Here is a 12,925-nt window from a genome sequence, read left to right as displayed (position 1 = left end):
ATCCTGATAAAAGCCAAATCCACATTCAAAAGCTGCTAACTGTTCTTGTTGCAAACAGAAGCTTTAGTCAATACTTGAGCATAACAGTTCGTACTGGAATATAAACGAATGATGGAGAGGGGATAGCAGTGGCAGGAAGAGAGCACTGAAGAGAGAGAGGGGGACTGCCACACAGAGCCCAACCCCTGGGGGGGACCCAGTCACCCTAAAACCCCCTAAGGGGCAGCCCCCAAACCTCTGGTTCCTTCTGATGTGGTCATTGTGTGCTGTGGTGCCCATTTCACATTTTGGATCTCTCCTGAAACAGCGCCCAGGTCTGACCCCCAGTTTGAAGGTCCCCAGTAGCCGTCCAGTCCTGTCTCTAATGTCCTCCTGTCAGGCTAGAGTCTATCCACGAGACCCAGAGCTGTCTGGGCTCCTAGTACAATGAAGCAGAACCCCCAGAAAGGAAGAGACACTGCCTCATACTTGGCAAGAAGGGTTACCACCCCAGCAGAATGAACCCTGGATTCTGAGTCAGTCTCTGAGAACTTTGGGCACCAAAGCCCTTTAGCTATGGTCATTGGAACGTTGGCCGCCCTCCCTGAAGTTCTGACGCAGGCTTTTTTCCTCTCCCTCCCTTCCACTCTGAGGTCCCAAGATGCCTTTAGCCCAGCCTGGAAGGGTTATAACATGTCACAGGTGATTTAAACTAATTTCACTGGTGGTTGATGGATTTCAAAGACCTGACCTTTTGTGCATTTAGGAAGATCTACTCTCGCCTTCACTTTATTTTGTAGCTATCATTTGGCTGAATGGACCTGCCTTCTATACTCCCAATGGCATCCATCACACACGGTCTGTCCTCCCAGCCACCCATCAAGCATTAAGTCTGTCTTCATCACTGTTGCATCCTTATTCCCAGCATGGTGTCCAGCGCATAGTAGGAGTTAATAAGCACTCGCAGAATGAATACATCTATGACACATGTATGTAACTGTTAGGCAATCCATTAGCTTAAAAAATGAGGTGATCCATCACATATTTAAATGTATTAATCAGCTGATAATACTGCTGCATTAGACAGCAGTTCACCTTTTACATATTTACATTATCTTGTAAAGCACAAATATATCAGATAATATGTTTTTATCTACCATTTTAACTTCCGTGAAATTTTTCTCCTGTCAAAGGAGCGTCTCCTAAATTTGCTGTATAAAATCCTGGGTGAAGAGAAGGGACAGACAGCCTCTTACTGGAAGCAGCCTTTCATTCAACAACAGAACTCTAAGAAATATACATTTTCTTGGAACTCACACTTACCAGAAAAAAAATTCTGGAAAATTGTAGGTGACATATATTCAGATAGTTCCATTATGTTTACTTAAAACTAAGAATGTAATGACTTTATGGCAAAAGGAATAAATTATTTTTAAAATGTTCAGTCTCCATATGATCCCTGCTTCCCCTACTCTCCTATGTCAAATAAACCAAATTAATTTTCCAATTTCACTCCCAAACTACTCTCCTGAATGACTCTGTTTATGATTTTGTGTCTTTGTGTGCTAAAGACAAGTGACAGACCAGTTATGGAAAAGAAGAGGAAAAAAAATTCCTTCTGGTGCTCTCTTAAAACCAAAGCTTCCTTTCTAATAATTCTATATTTATGTATACATGTGTATCGGGACCAAAGTGAGTCACAGGACACTGGGTTCAATTTCTACTTAGACTGAGCCAGTCCTTTCAACACCCTACTTCCTCATCCATCACATAAGAATAATAAGATTTGCCATTTACCAGTTTCACAAAGATGTTTATATATCTGAAACACATAATTGGGACTTCCAAAATAGGTTTGATTATTTTGTCTTACTCCCTCAAAAATCTCAATTTCCTGCTTTTCCAAACAGGGCATAAAAATATTTGCCAACCTTGAAAGTTTACTGGAAGGATCAAGTAAGATAATGCATATGTAAAAGCTTTGAAATTTAAAAATATTTACTTGTGAAAGGTCTTGCTATTTTAATATTTTTTGCAAATGCACGTCTAAACTAAATGCAAGTTATTGAAAAATGCAATGAGACAGTTTCCAACTTTTGGGTCTCCTACGACTATGAAGCATGGATGGCCTTCCTGTGGCTAAATACATTATCAGTAGAACACGCATGTGCTTGGAGTTCTTTGTCCAGTGATGGAAATTAGTTGAGGTACCACTACATTCATATTCAGTTCAAAAAGTATTTTTAAGTGTCCACTATGTGCCAGATACTTACTGAAAGTTGGAGATATTGATTTAGTTAGCTGAAGCTGTTATAACAAAATAGACTAGGTGGCTTAAACGATAGACACTCACTTCTCATCATTTTGAAAGCTGGGAATTCTAAGGTCAAGGTGCCAGGAGACGCAGTTCTCGTGAGAACTGGTTTCCCGACTTGTGGACAGCCACCTTCTTGCTGGGTGCTCACATAAACTTTCCTCAGTGTATGCTCTAGGAGAGAGCAAGATCTCTGGGTTCCTCTTCTTGTAAGAACACTAATCCCATCATGGGGGCCCCTTTTGACCTCATGTAAACTTAATTCCCTCCCAAAGGCCCCACCTCCAAATACCATCATATTGGGGGTTAGGGCTTCAGTAATTTGGGAGGACACAACACGCAACTCATCATAGGGTGGAAGGTGAAGATGATAACGTCCCTGACTTCCTGGAGGCCTTATTCCAGTTGAAAGAAGACATAAAGGAACGACCTTAGTGCAGAGCATTATGTGCTATGAGGACACAGAAGGCCTGGCCTCGAACTTCCAGGAGGAGATGACATGTGAGTTGAGTTAAAGGATGAACAGAGAAGTCAGCCAAATGAAGGGAGCAGGAAAGAGTATTCCCAGTAGAGCCATAGCATAGGCAAAGGCCCTAACATTGGAAACTATGTGGTTTGTTCGGGGGAAAATGCAAACATTATTATAAAAGTGTAATGTGTCATTTGCAGAGTGGTGGGAGAAGAGGATGAAGAAGAGAAAATGTTCCCTCTTAGAGGACCTTATGTGCTTTGTTAAAGAATCTGTGGTTTATCTCATGGGCGTCATGCTTCTCACACTGAAGTACTCAAATTCTAGGCCAGGCAAGCTTAACATGGTCCAGGCTCTTGGATTCTCAATTTTACCTAAAACTATGGGAAAGATAAGTTGAAGTTGAAGTTCTATTATTTCAAGACAATACCTGTAAATATTAAAACAGCCATCCTTAGGGTTACCTCCTTAGGGTTACCTGAGTTCGAGATGTACACAGGTAGGAACTGGAGAACTGCTGATGGCTTTCATGCCCAAGAGTGATACGGTCAGATTAATGTTTTGGATCAATCCCTTACTCTGGTGACGGTATGGAGAATAGATATGGCCGAGGTAAGACTGCAAACAGGAAAGCCAATTAGGAGGTGAGCACGGTCTTCTAGGAAAGAGACATTGCATAGCTGAAACAGGGCAGGGATGTAAGTGTGGAGGGTCTGAGGAATCTGAGCACTTTTGAGGAAATTGTGGAGGTATGACCATCAGCACTTACTTAGTGGTTCAGTATGGAGGTTAAAAGAAAGAGAGGAACCAAAGTCTACCCGGGGTGTGGGCTTAGAAGACTGGATGGACAGTGGTGCCCTTCAGCAAGCTGGTACGTGTGGGAGAAAGTGAAAAGTTAGAAGATTATGCCTTCAGCTTTGAACGTGTACCTTCCTGCACACCCATGGAATGCCAGGTGAAGATGCTCGGAATTCACGCTGATAGTCCTCTCTGATTCTCATCGTAAAAAACTGCAAGCATTTGTAAGGTGGTCTAAATTAGTGGGGCATTTTGCTTTATCTCCTTCCCAACTTTCAATGGCCATCTCCAGAGTTCAGACGTGACCTAGTCTCAGCTCCTTCATTGTTCTCTTTGATGTCTGTCAACACCCACGACAGAGAGTAACTGCCTGAGCTCTTTCTTAGAAAAGCATCAACCCACCTGTTCTGCATAGTTCCCCAATTTTCTTATCTTTTCAGTGGAACCGCATGTGTCACCAACATGAAGACTGCTGGTAAATAAGTGACCTAGAAGAAAATCCATTATCATGTCACCCACCAATCCCCTAGCTCCTGAGTTCCTCTCTCTGAACTTCAGTTCACCTCCACCAACTTCTTCATCTTTTCCAGTCTAGCTCCTGGCCTCCCAATTGTAATAAAACAGATACTGATCTCAGGTGGGGAATAAGCATCAGAAACAGATAAACTCATAAGACAAAAGTCTTATGTCCCTATCCTCCTGTTTTCATGCAAATGTCCCCAGTAATTAAATCAGGAAAAGAAAATGTAGCAAAAACATATCAGCCAAATGGTTTCAAAATTTCAAAAGAAGCTGTAAATATGGCCCTTTTTAGAAGATCAGGTTCTAACTAGAGTATGGGAAAGGGTAACAGTTGTTCTGATGAAGCAGTTTTTCAAACTCTTGTCAGTGATTTGAAGAGAGATAACTGATGTATGTTGAAGAAGCTGGCAAGATTTTTAAATAGTTCGGACGCTACAGGGAGCATTTTTTTTTTCTTAAAGCAATGTACTCAGAAGTGTTGGCAAGATTGTATTTGAACGTAGCAGTGCTTATGTGAGGAAGTTATTTTGAATTACCCTGGTATAAATATGTATGACTTTATTTGTATTGAAAATTTCCTTTGCAAGTGAGTGACTGTTATATCTCTATTGCTTGATAAATGATTTAGGTATTTCATTTTGGAAGTAAAATCTTATACTCAGAATTCAAAAATCATATCAAAATCCTATTGTGACCGCAGTGATTTTTGCACCTATATTAATACTTTTTAACTCTTATTTGCCATGTAAAACAAACAGCATGTGTTGTTTTAAGTCTGGCTTTTTCATACAGCATTCATGCATGTATGCATTCATTCATTCACAGACATTCTTCAGTGCCTCTCGTGTACCAGACTCTATGCTAGGCAGTGGGCAGACAGTAATAGTATGGAACTGTCCTTCCTCATAACATATTTCAGGTAAACATTCAGTTTCCTCCAGGTAACTTCCTGCAGCACAGTGGAAATTTCAAACCTTAAGGTCACAACTTATTTAAATGCTAAGCCTGCTGACGGTTGTGGACAAGGCTGTCTTGAAAAGAAAGTTTTTCCTCTGAATAAAAAGCATCAAAAGAAAACTAAGAAAAGGTGAGGGCCCTGAGTAAGAAACAGGACTTGAAGCAGAGGGAAGGACAGAAAGGAGAAGGGAGAAAGCATTGCAAACAGGGCTCAGTACCTTTGGGCAACCAGTTAACTGGTTCCCATGAAATGAAGCTGCTGGCAGGAAAGACACCAAGCCCATTGGCTAATGGAGCCTGTCCATTCAAAGGAGGAACAAAACAAAACTCCCCGTCTTCTCTATTTCCTCTATGTACCTATGATGTTGTAGGGGAAGGTGAGGGCACCATTTACCTTAAATGACAATTACATACTTGCCTCCTTAAGCAAAACACACTTCTACTAATCCATTCCATTTTCTCTCTTTATGATTCCTTTCCTTCTTTGGAGAAAACCTTTTATTAAATTTTAATATATTGGCTTAAAAATAAACCATGAAAAGACACATCAGAACCATTTGAAGAAAAAGGAAATATACACATCCAATTCTGCATTTGCTCCTTCATTTTCTTTTTCAGAACACGTGTAAAACTGACCCAGAAGAAAGGATAAAACAGTTTGTGTCAAATAACACAACTGGGTACATCACTCGATAACAAGGAGGTTGTGCAGGTCTGTGTGTTCATGGTACCTGCCTGCTCCCTCATATATTCCCATCTTTATCTCAAGCCTTTACAAGTGTGAAATAGAAGATGAGTTCACATCCCTTTAAAGCTTCTTAATGAATGGCAGATTCCACAAACAACAATAAATATTTACCATATCATAGGGACTATCCCAGAGGATTGGGAAAGACACATTGGTGATAGATCACCTTCCTTTGTCAAATAAATTACTACTTAAGGATCCCAAATGAAGCAATGGTTACAAAAATCTCCAAATGATGGTACTTTGTTTGGATATCGTAAAGAGCATTACTGTACCCCCAGTTCAAAGTCCAATGTGATTTCAAATGACATCTATAAACATATTTTACCGAACAAGCATTTCCCTCAACTACGTAAGAATCCTGCTCAATAGAAGCATAACTTCAGAAGAGATCACTGCTACACAATGACGACAGCAGATTATTGTCAATATTTTTCAATAGCCCATGTAAATGCTAAATGATGGTAGGTAACAATGTAGCTCAGGATCAGGCTGATTTCTCTAAACTGAATTTCCAAATACTTAGTAGTGAGATAAACTAAGCTTTAGAGAAACAGGGTTTATTCTTTTCATTCTCGTTTTAAAAGGCCACGTATTTTCTGTGAACTCTCAGCTTTGTTCTGTCCCTCTTGTCTAGAAGGGTGCTAGCCCTGTGCCAAGAACAATAGGTAAGCCAGCTTCCCTCAACCCAGAAAAATTACCCCTTTGCCACAGGAGCCATACTTATGGTTCCACAATGGCCAAGGAAAAACCTAATAGGAACAGAATTTTTTTGCGTGTGTAGCAAAGTTAGTTCCAGAGAGAGAAAAAGAAGCCTGGTTTGCACTGTAGCAGAACCATTGGAACAATATGCTCCCTGTGTCCACAGCCCAGTCCTCCCCTGACACTCTCCTTTCTAGGGCAGAGGGTAGAAAAGTCACATACACAGTGGATCATGCCAGAGCCCGCTGACACAACCCCACTCCTGAAATTGCAGGCGGCAGAGTGAAGCAATGTCTGTACTACATATATATTCTTACCTTCTTAAAATTTTTAAGCAGACGTTTCAGCACTCAACTGGAGGGTGGGAAGAACATAACTGCAAACAAATTGTCTCAGTGCTAGTCCATCCCTTCCACCCCTTCCCCAGGTCCTTCAAGCTTCTGAAGTTTGGGGTTAGAGCAGGTATAGAGCGTTGAACAGTGTTAAGAGCCTCTTCTTTTTACCTAGGATCAGTGATCTGTGACACTTCTCGGCCACACTAAACTGGCTGCAAGTGTGCCTCCTCTCACACCAGATCGTACAGGGAGAATCATGTGGAAAGATATTTTTTCCCTACAATTGTAAACGGAAGTGTGAAGACTTCCGAAAATGGAAGTACATAATCAAATTGTAAAGTACATTATTCCTCTCAGAGGTTAGAATCGTGACACTTACAATCATGAGCACACTGCCTTTTCTACGACGAGGAGAGAAATTCCACATTGCTTTTCCAACTTTGCTATCAGTGAGCATTAATTTCTGTAAAACACCCAAGAACCTGTTAAGTAATTCTTAATAAAATCATAGATGAATTAAAATAAATAACAACAATAATTAAAAATAATGAAATGAGTATCACTTAAAATATATGCTGCATTCACTCTGGTTTTCTATCTTTAACTTCATATATTTTTCAGATAATTCACAAGAAGAAATTCCTATTTATTGATATGCCTACTTTGCACCAGATATTTTACATACATTGTGTTTTTTCACTACAGCCAGCTTAAATTTAAGTCCTCTTTTTGCTCATTTTAAAAATGAGGTTCACAGGAGCTTAATATCTTGTCCTCAACACAAAATTAGTACTCACAAAGCAGGGAGTCAAATCCAGTTTACCTAATTTCAAAGCCTGTATCTTTGCACGATAGCATGCTATCATGGAGGAGAATATAAAAAATCTGGTGTCAAGTACGTTGATTTCCAATTCCCAGTCAACAAGCAATAAAAGAAATTATATTAGAAATCAAAACCATTCCCAGATAAGCCTGTATCATGATCTCTCACTCAACATGAGCTTGTCCTGTGCTGGGGCCCAGCACTGGGGCCAGTGTCAGCCAGCGAGAACCTGCCCCTGGGAGCTTCCCCAAGTCAAGGGTCCTGGTAAGAGCGAGAAGACTGAACTAGGAAAGACAGTGTATCTGGGAAGCCAGAGGCAACAAAGCCAGAGAAACCATTCTACCTGAGCCAGTACTGTAAATGGAAAAATCAGCCTGAGTGTTAGGACCAAAAGGCAAAATAAGCCACACAGGGAAGAACAAGTACTAACCGAGTCATCCAGGAGGGCTGGAAGTGGGTCTCAATGCAGGGTGCAGAGTGGGTGGGTTCAGAAGGTCACCTGCGAAAGGTGAGAAGACGTTGGATGTCACGTGTACGTGGTGTCGGCCGCGAAGATCGATCTGGCAGATTCAAAGGCCCCTGAAGAACCAGACACTTGAATTCTAGGGAAAGTCATTGATTCCCTCTAGGTCACATCTACAACTGCTGGCCCTAGAAAAACAGGGTTGTTTTTCTTTTTTTTCTTAGCTGTTATTATTTCATAGTTGTGATTATCACGAGAAGGATAATTTCTGAGAGTAAGGTTTTTATATTTAAGTACCTGAAACATAACTACAAAAAAAATACTCTCTTAGAATGGTGCAAAATTAGAACTGAGTAACATACAAAATTTATAATTTGACCTTTTAACAGAATAGGGACTATTAAAGAAGACCACAAAGTAGCATGAAGTTATTTCCAGGTCACTAAACAATCTGTAGGTACAAACCGTTTCTGGTCCCATTTCTCTTTACAAAGGAAAAAAGAACACAGTACAGGTCACTCTGAGCCCTTAGGTTGATGTCCAAATGGCCCTTTTGGTAGTTTTGACCTGCAAGAAGCATGAAATGGATCCTTTGAGAAAGGAAACAATTAAGGGACCCTTTAAGGGTTTTGAGGAGTCTTAAGGAAAACAACAACAAGAAGGCATCAATATTGGGATTAAATATCGCAATAGCTTTTTCCGTTTTGCATTCGCATTGATTTTTCAGCTTTGGCAACAAAAAGAAAATCTGGCTTGTGGATGTTTAAGAGACTAGGGAATTTCATTTTCCATTCAGTAAACTGATTTTCTTCCCCACTATAGGTACTTAGAATTAGCACAAACCCCAGGATAACTACAGTTCCAAAGGAATGCTCAGTTCATTATGAATGGTCTTACAACAAACAGTGCTTTGACAGCCAAATTCCTGGTCTCCATATTTGTAAGTTTGCCCTTTTTTTCTCACAAGTCTTACTCAAGACCGCTTCTGAGCTTCCGCACATTTAACCCTTACCCTCAAAGACAATATGTTACTAAAGAACATGAGAAACTTCAAGTTCATACATTTGGACTAAAAGAAATCCAGTATTTTAAACCAAATTATGACCATATTGAATACAATAAATTAACTGTTTAACTAATGGAATAAAAAAACACTATTAATTTTTATGTCTGTGGCTATGCATCCTTTGAAGGGGTCTAAAGAACCATAAACCAGCCCCAAATCCTATGATTTTATAGGATTTTATTTTATTTCTTTGCTTTAATAACATAGCACTCACTTCTCAACAGAAAAATTATGAATGATACTAAAAGGTAGATAGTTGTTTTTACTAGTTAAAATTACTGTATAGTGTCTTTAGTTGATCTATATGTCCCATGTTAGTTTTTCAAACTTTCATTATAACAATAAATCTACACTAGAGTGAAGTTTCAGGTACTACTTTATTTAATTGTCAATAAAACCCAAAGGCAAGGGCACTATTAGTGTACCCACGATGTAGATAAGGAATAAATTTAGAGTAAATTGCTGGTAATCACACAGGTAATAGTCTACAGGGCTAGTTTTCAAAATTGATTTTTTTTAGACTTCAGCTGACACAGGGATATAGAAATATCGGGGATATGCTTGCTCAATCATTTTAAAATAACTTTAAATCAGCACATATATTAATAAGTAAAAATAAAAAATTATTTTAAATTCATGTATGAAATGTCAGTTGCTTCAATATTAACTTTTTGACCTGTGAAATAGACATAACCAAAAAGGTCACCTGTGTAAACAGACATAAGCAAAAAGATCAATGTCCAAATTCCAATAAGAAAAAAAATGGTGCATAATGAGTGCACATCTCTGCATTTGGGAAGGGGAGTGACTTGATTTTACAAAGGGTATTATTTTTCTTAATTAACTGTAGTTCTGTAACATGTTTCTATGGGATTGCTAAATAAATGATTTACAAATTATTGAGAAGTTTTATGGATATCTAGAAAGAATAGTACAACTCAATAAAGTTTTACAAATGTCGAAGAGAAATTTTACATTAAAACGTTATTTTGTTTCTTCGTCCTGAGAGAATGAATTTAAAAAAAAAAACACAGTTAAAATCAAGTATTAGATATGCAAATATGTTTTCAGATCAGAGATACCAAAATTATTCAAATGATTAATTATTCATCATAAAATGTCAATTAATAATTATGAAGCATAAAAGGCATCTTTCTAATGCATCTTTATTTTTCTTGGCCTAAAAAGGGCTTAATATACATGTCTAATTGACTTCTAACAAGTTTTAAAAATTGCAAACAACTACAAACTCTGAATTTTAATAGAACAACAAATGTGCTCAAAATGAATAAAAGACAAAAAAAAAAAAAAAAAGGAAAACAAAACCATAGCCACATTCATAACATATGCAGCCCCATGTTCACTCACCTGCTAAGTAATAGGTGATCTGGCCAAGCAAACAACCCAACAACTCAAGTTGTGAATTTGCTTGGCATGTGCAAAATACAGGACGTGATATTTCTTTCAGAATTGATCAATCTTTGTGTGGGGCAGGGGTGCTTTGGGAATTTTTTACACTTTCCAAACTGTCATTAAAGGAAAAAGCACTGTTTAAGTTTCTTTAAATTACTTATTGTGACTTCTAAATTCTGTTAAGCTCTGCTAAAATACCACCGTAAGTGAAAAATTTTTTCATATTGCTTTAATTCGAAAGAATTTCCAGGAAGATTATATCTTTAAGGAAAACGAACTCAGTTTGAGCTGATACAATTCAGAATAAGAAACCATTATGATTACTGAGACACAGATTTATATCTATTTTTATTACTATTATTATTATCATTATAATTTTACCTTTCACTGACACCTGAGGAACTTGTTCTCTGATGACCCAGGCAGTTATTTTAGTCAGGGTGTCCCTGACCTCCTGCTGGTAGATTAATTACATATGAAACATTGTGTTTTCAAAACGAAATGATAAATCTGGACACATAAAGGAGGCAGAAAAGGATCAGAGCGAGAGAGAAGGGATGCTAAGAAACAAAACAGGAGACTGAAAAAGGGAGATACCAGATACAAAGAAAGGAGAATGCAGGAAATGCAACTGGGGAAGAATTTCAAGAAAATATGGATAAAGGGCAGGGAGGGCTGAAAGGAGGGCACGAGAGAGGAAGGGAGGGAAGGAAAGATTTGGGGTTTTCAATTCTCTGGCGAGCTGCTAGCGTCCGCGCTCTTAACGCCAAAGCCTTCCAAGTTGAGACTAAAGCCACCTCCTCGGGCCTGCGTCGCATCCAACTTAGTCCAACTTTTCTGGTGACTCCTACCGGGCCCCTTTCCGTCCCCCCCCCCCCCGCCCCCACGCCTTAGTGAGATTGACAGTCGCGTGGAGGAGGCTTTTCCAGGCACAGCCTTTCTCATGGTAATCAGCCCCCAGCATCACCTCCCGGCCGCGGCCGCTCACGCTCCGTGCGCAGCTCGCGGACCCCGGGGACCGGAAACAAGGCGGCGGGCGGGGAGCCGGGGAGCGAGCCAGGTCAGCTGACCCGGCCGCGGGGCGGGGGTCGCGGGGTTCCCGGGCGGGTACAGGTCTGGGGGAGGACGGACGGGTGGGCGGGGGCCGAGCCCCCCTCCCCCACGTGCTTCTCCGCCTGTGCGGCGGGGCCTTACCCTGAGATCAAATGGAGGGACCGAAGCTGGGGGCGTGGGGGACAGAGCGCGCCGAGAAATGGGGGCGACAAGCAGACCTGTTTTGCATCAATAAATTAAGACGCTCATTTGAGTCCTGAAGTTTGCTGGTTCCTGTCAGTGGAGAGGTTGGCAAAAAGCACTGAAGCCGAGATTCAGCCTTAACTTCAAAAAATAAAATAAAATAAAATAAAATAAAATAAAATAAAATAAACCCCTCAGCTGGCCGCCCTGCTGGGGCCAGGTGACGTGCGAGATTCCAGAGCCCGCGGGCCTCGCAGCAGGGATGTTAGAGACGGTCTGAGATTCTCTGGTCCTGTTTTGATTTTGTTTGAAAGGGCTTCTAAGAGAGATGCTCCTGATTTTTTTTTTTTTAATAGACTTTCCCCTCCTATCCTCGGCTCAACTCCGAATGGATTGGATTGCGAGTTTGCACGTGAGAAAACCGTTTGGCTTGGCTTGGACCCCTGCCGCCCCCCACCCCCTCCACACACCCCCAATCCAGGGGTCCCCCTTATCACCCTTTGCTTGCAACTCTAAAAGAAGTTGCCCACCTCCTGCGTAACAACACAGGGTAGGAATAATCCCTGTAGATGAAAGATCAATTCCGTTTCAAAAAGAGAATAGATTCCTTTTTTTAAAAAATTTCTCCACATGGTACAAAATAAACAGAATTTGCTTTTTTAAAAAAATCATTAGCTGTGGCCAAATTCGAATTCCTTCTGCAGCCTGTGTGTTCAAGGGCAGAAACATTGTATCTCTTCGGGCATCTGGGCCGGCAAACGGAGCTGGGGGCAGGGGAGAATGGGGGAAGCGGCTGTGAAAGTTAAGGAAATTGACAGACTGAGAGGTGAATGGGGGGACAGGCACCAAGTCCTGGCTGGAGGGAACTGGAAAACAAAAGTGCATCTTCACACGTTGCCTGGGTGGAGGGAATCCAGAGGGAGGCAGTTTGTTTTACTCAAAGAATCCCTAAAAATTATTTTCGCCCTTCAATGTAGATTTGAATATTATTTCACATTTGCATGTATCTGTTGTTTTAATCCCCTTGGTCTGCGCTAATCTCGAAATGGATTATTAATGGGGAAGAAAGACCGGGAAGGAGCGATTCATTTGCAGGACTT

General features: G+C 40.5%; 1 long non-coding RNA gene across 1 annotated transcript in view; it reads right to left on the bottom strand.

Moving 5' to 3' along the window:
• LOC105084594 (uncharacterized) overlaps positions 1 to 11,422 on the bottom strand; it is a 133,015-nt gene extending 121,593 nt beyond the window's left edge. The window contains exons 1-4 of the long non-coding RNA XR_010380572.1: positions 10,545 to 11,422; positions 8,576 to 8,677; positions 8,078 to 8,146; positions 7,204 to 7,287 (exon numbers count right to left, since the gene is read on the bottom strand). This is a non-coding gene — a long non-coding RNA (uncharacterized LOC105084594). The remainder of the gene's footprint in view (positions 1 to 7,203; positions 7,288 to 8,077; positions 8,147 to 8,575; positions 8,678 to 10,544) is intronic.
• Positions 11,423 to 12,925: the final 1,503 nt, after the last annotated feature.

This window comes from Camelus dromedarius, chromosome 4 (genome assembly GCF_036321535.1).
Source record: "Camelus dromedarius isolate mCamDro1 chromosome 4, mCamDro1.pat, whole genome shotgun sequence".
Classification (NCBI taxonomy): Eukaryota; Metazoa; Chordata; class Mammalia; order Artiodactyla; family Camelidae; genus Camelus; species Camelus dromedarius.
The sequence above is the reverse complement of the archived record's forward strand: the minus strand, read 5'-3'. Positions and strand labels throughout refer to the sequence as shown.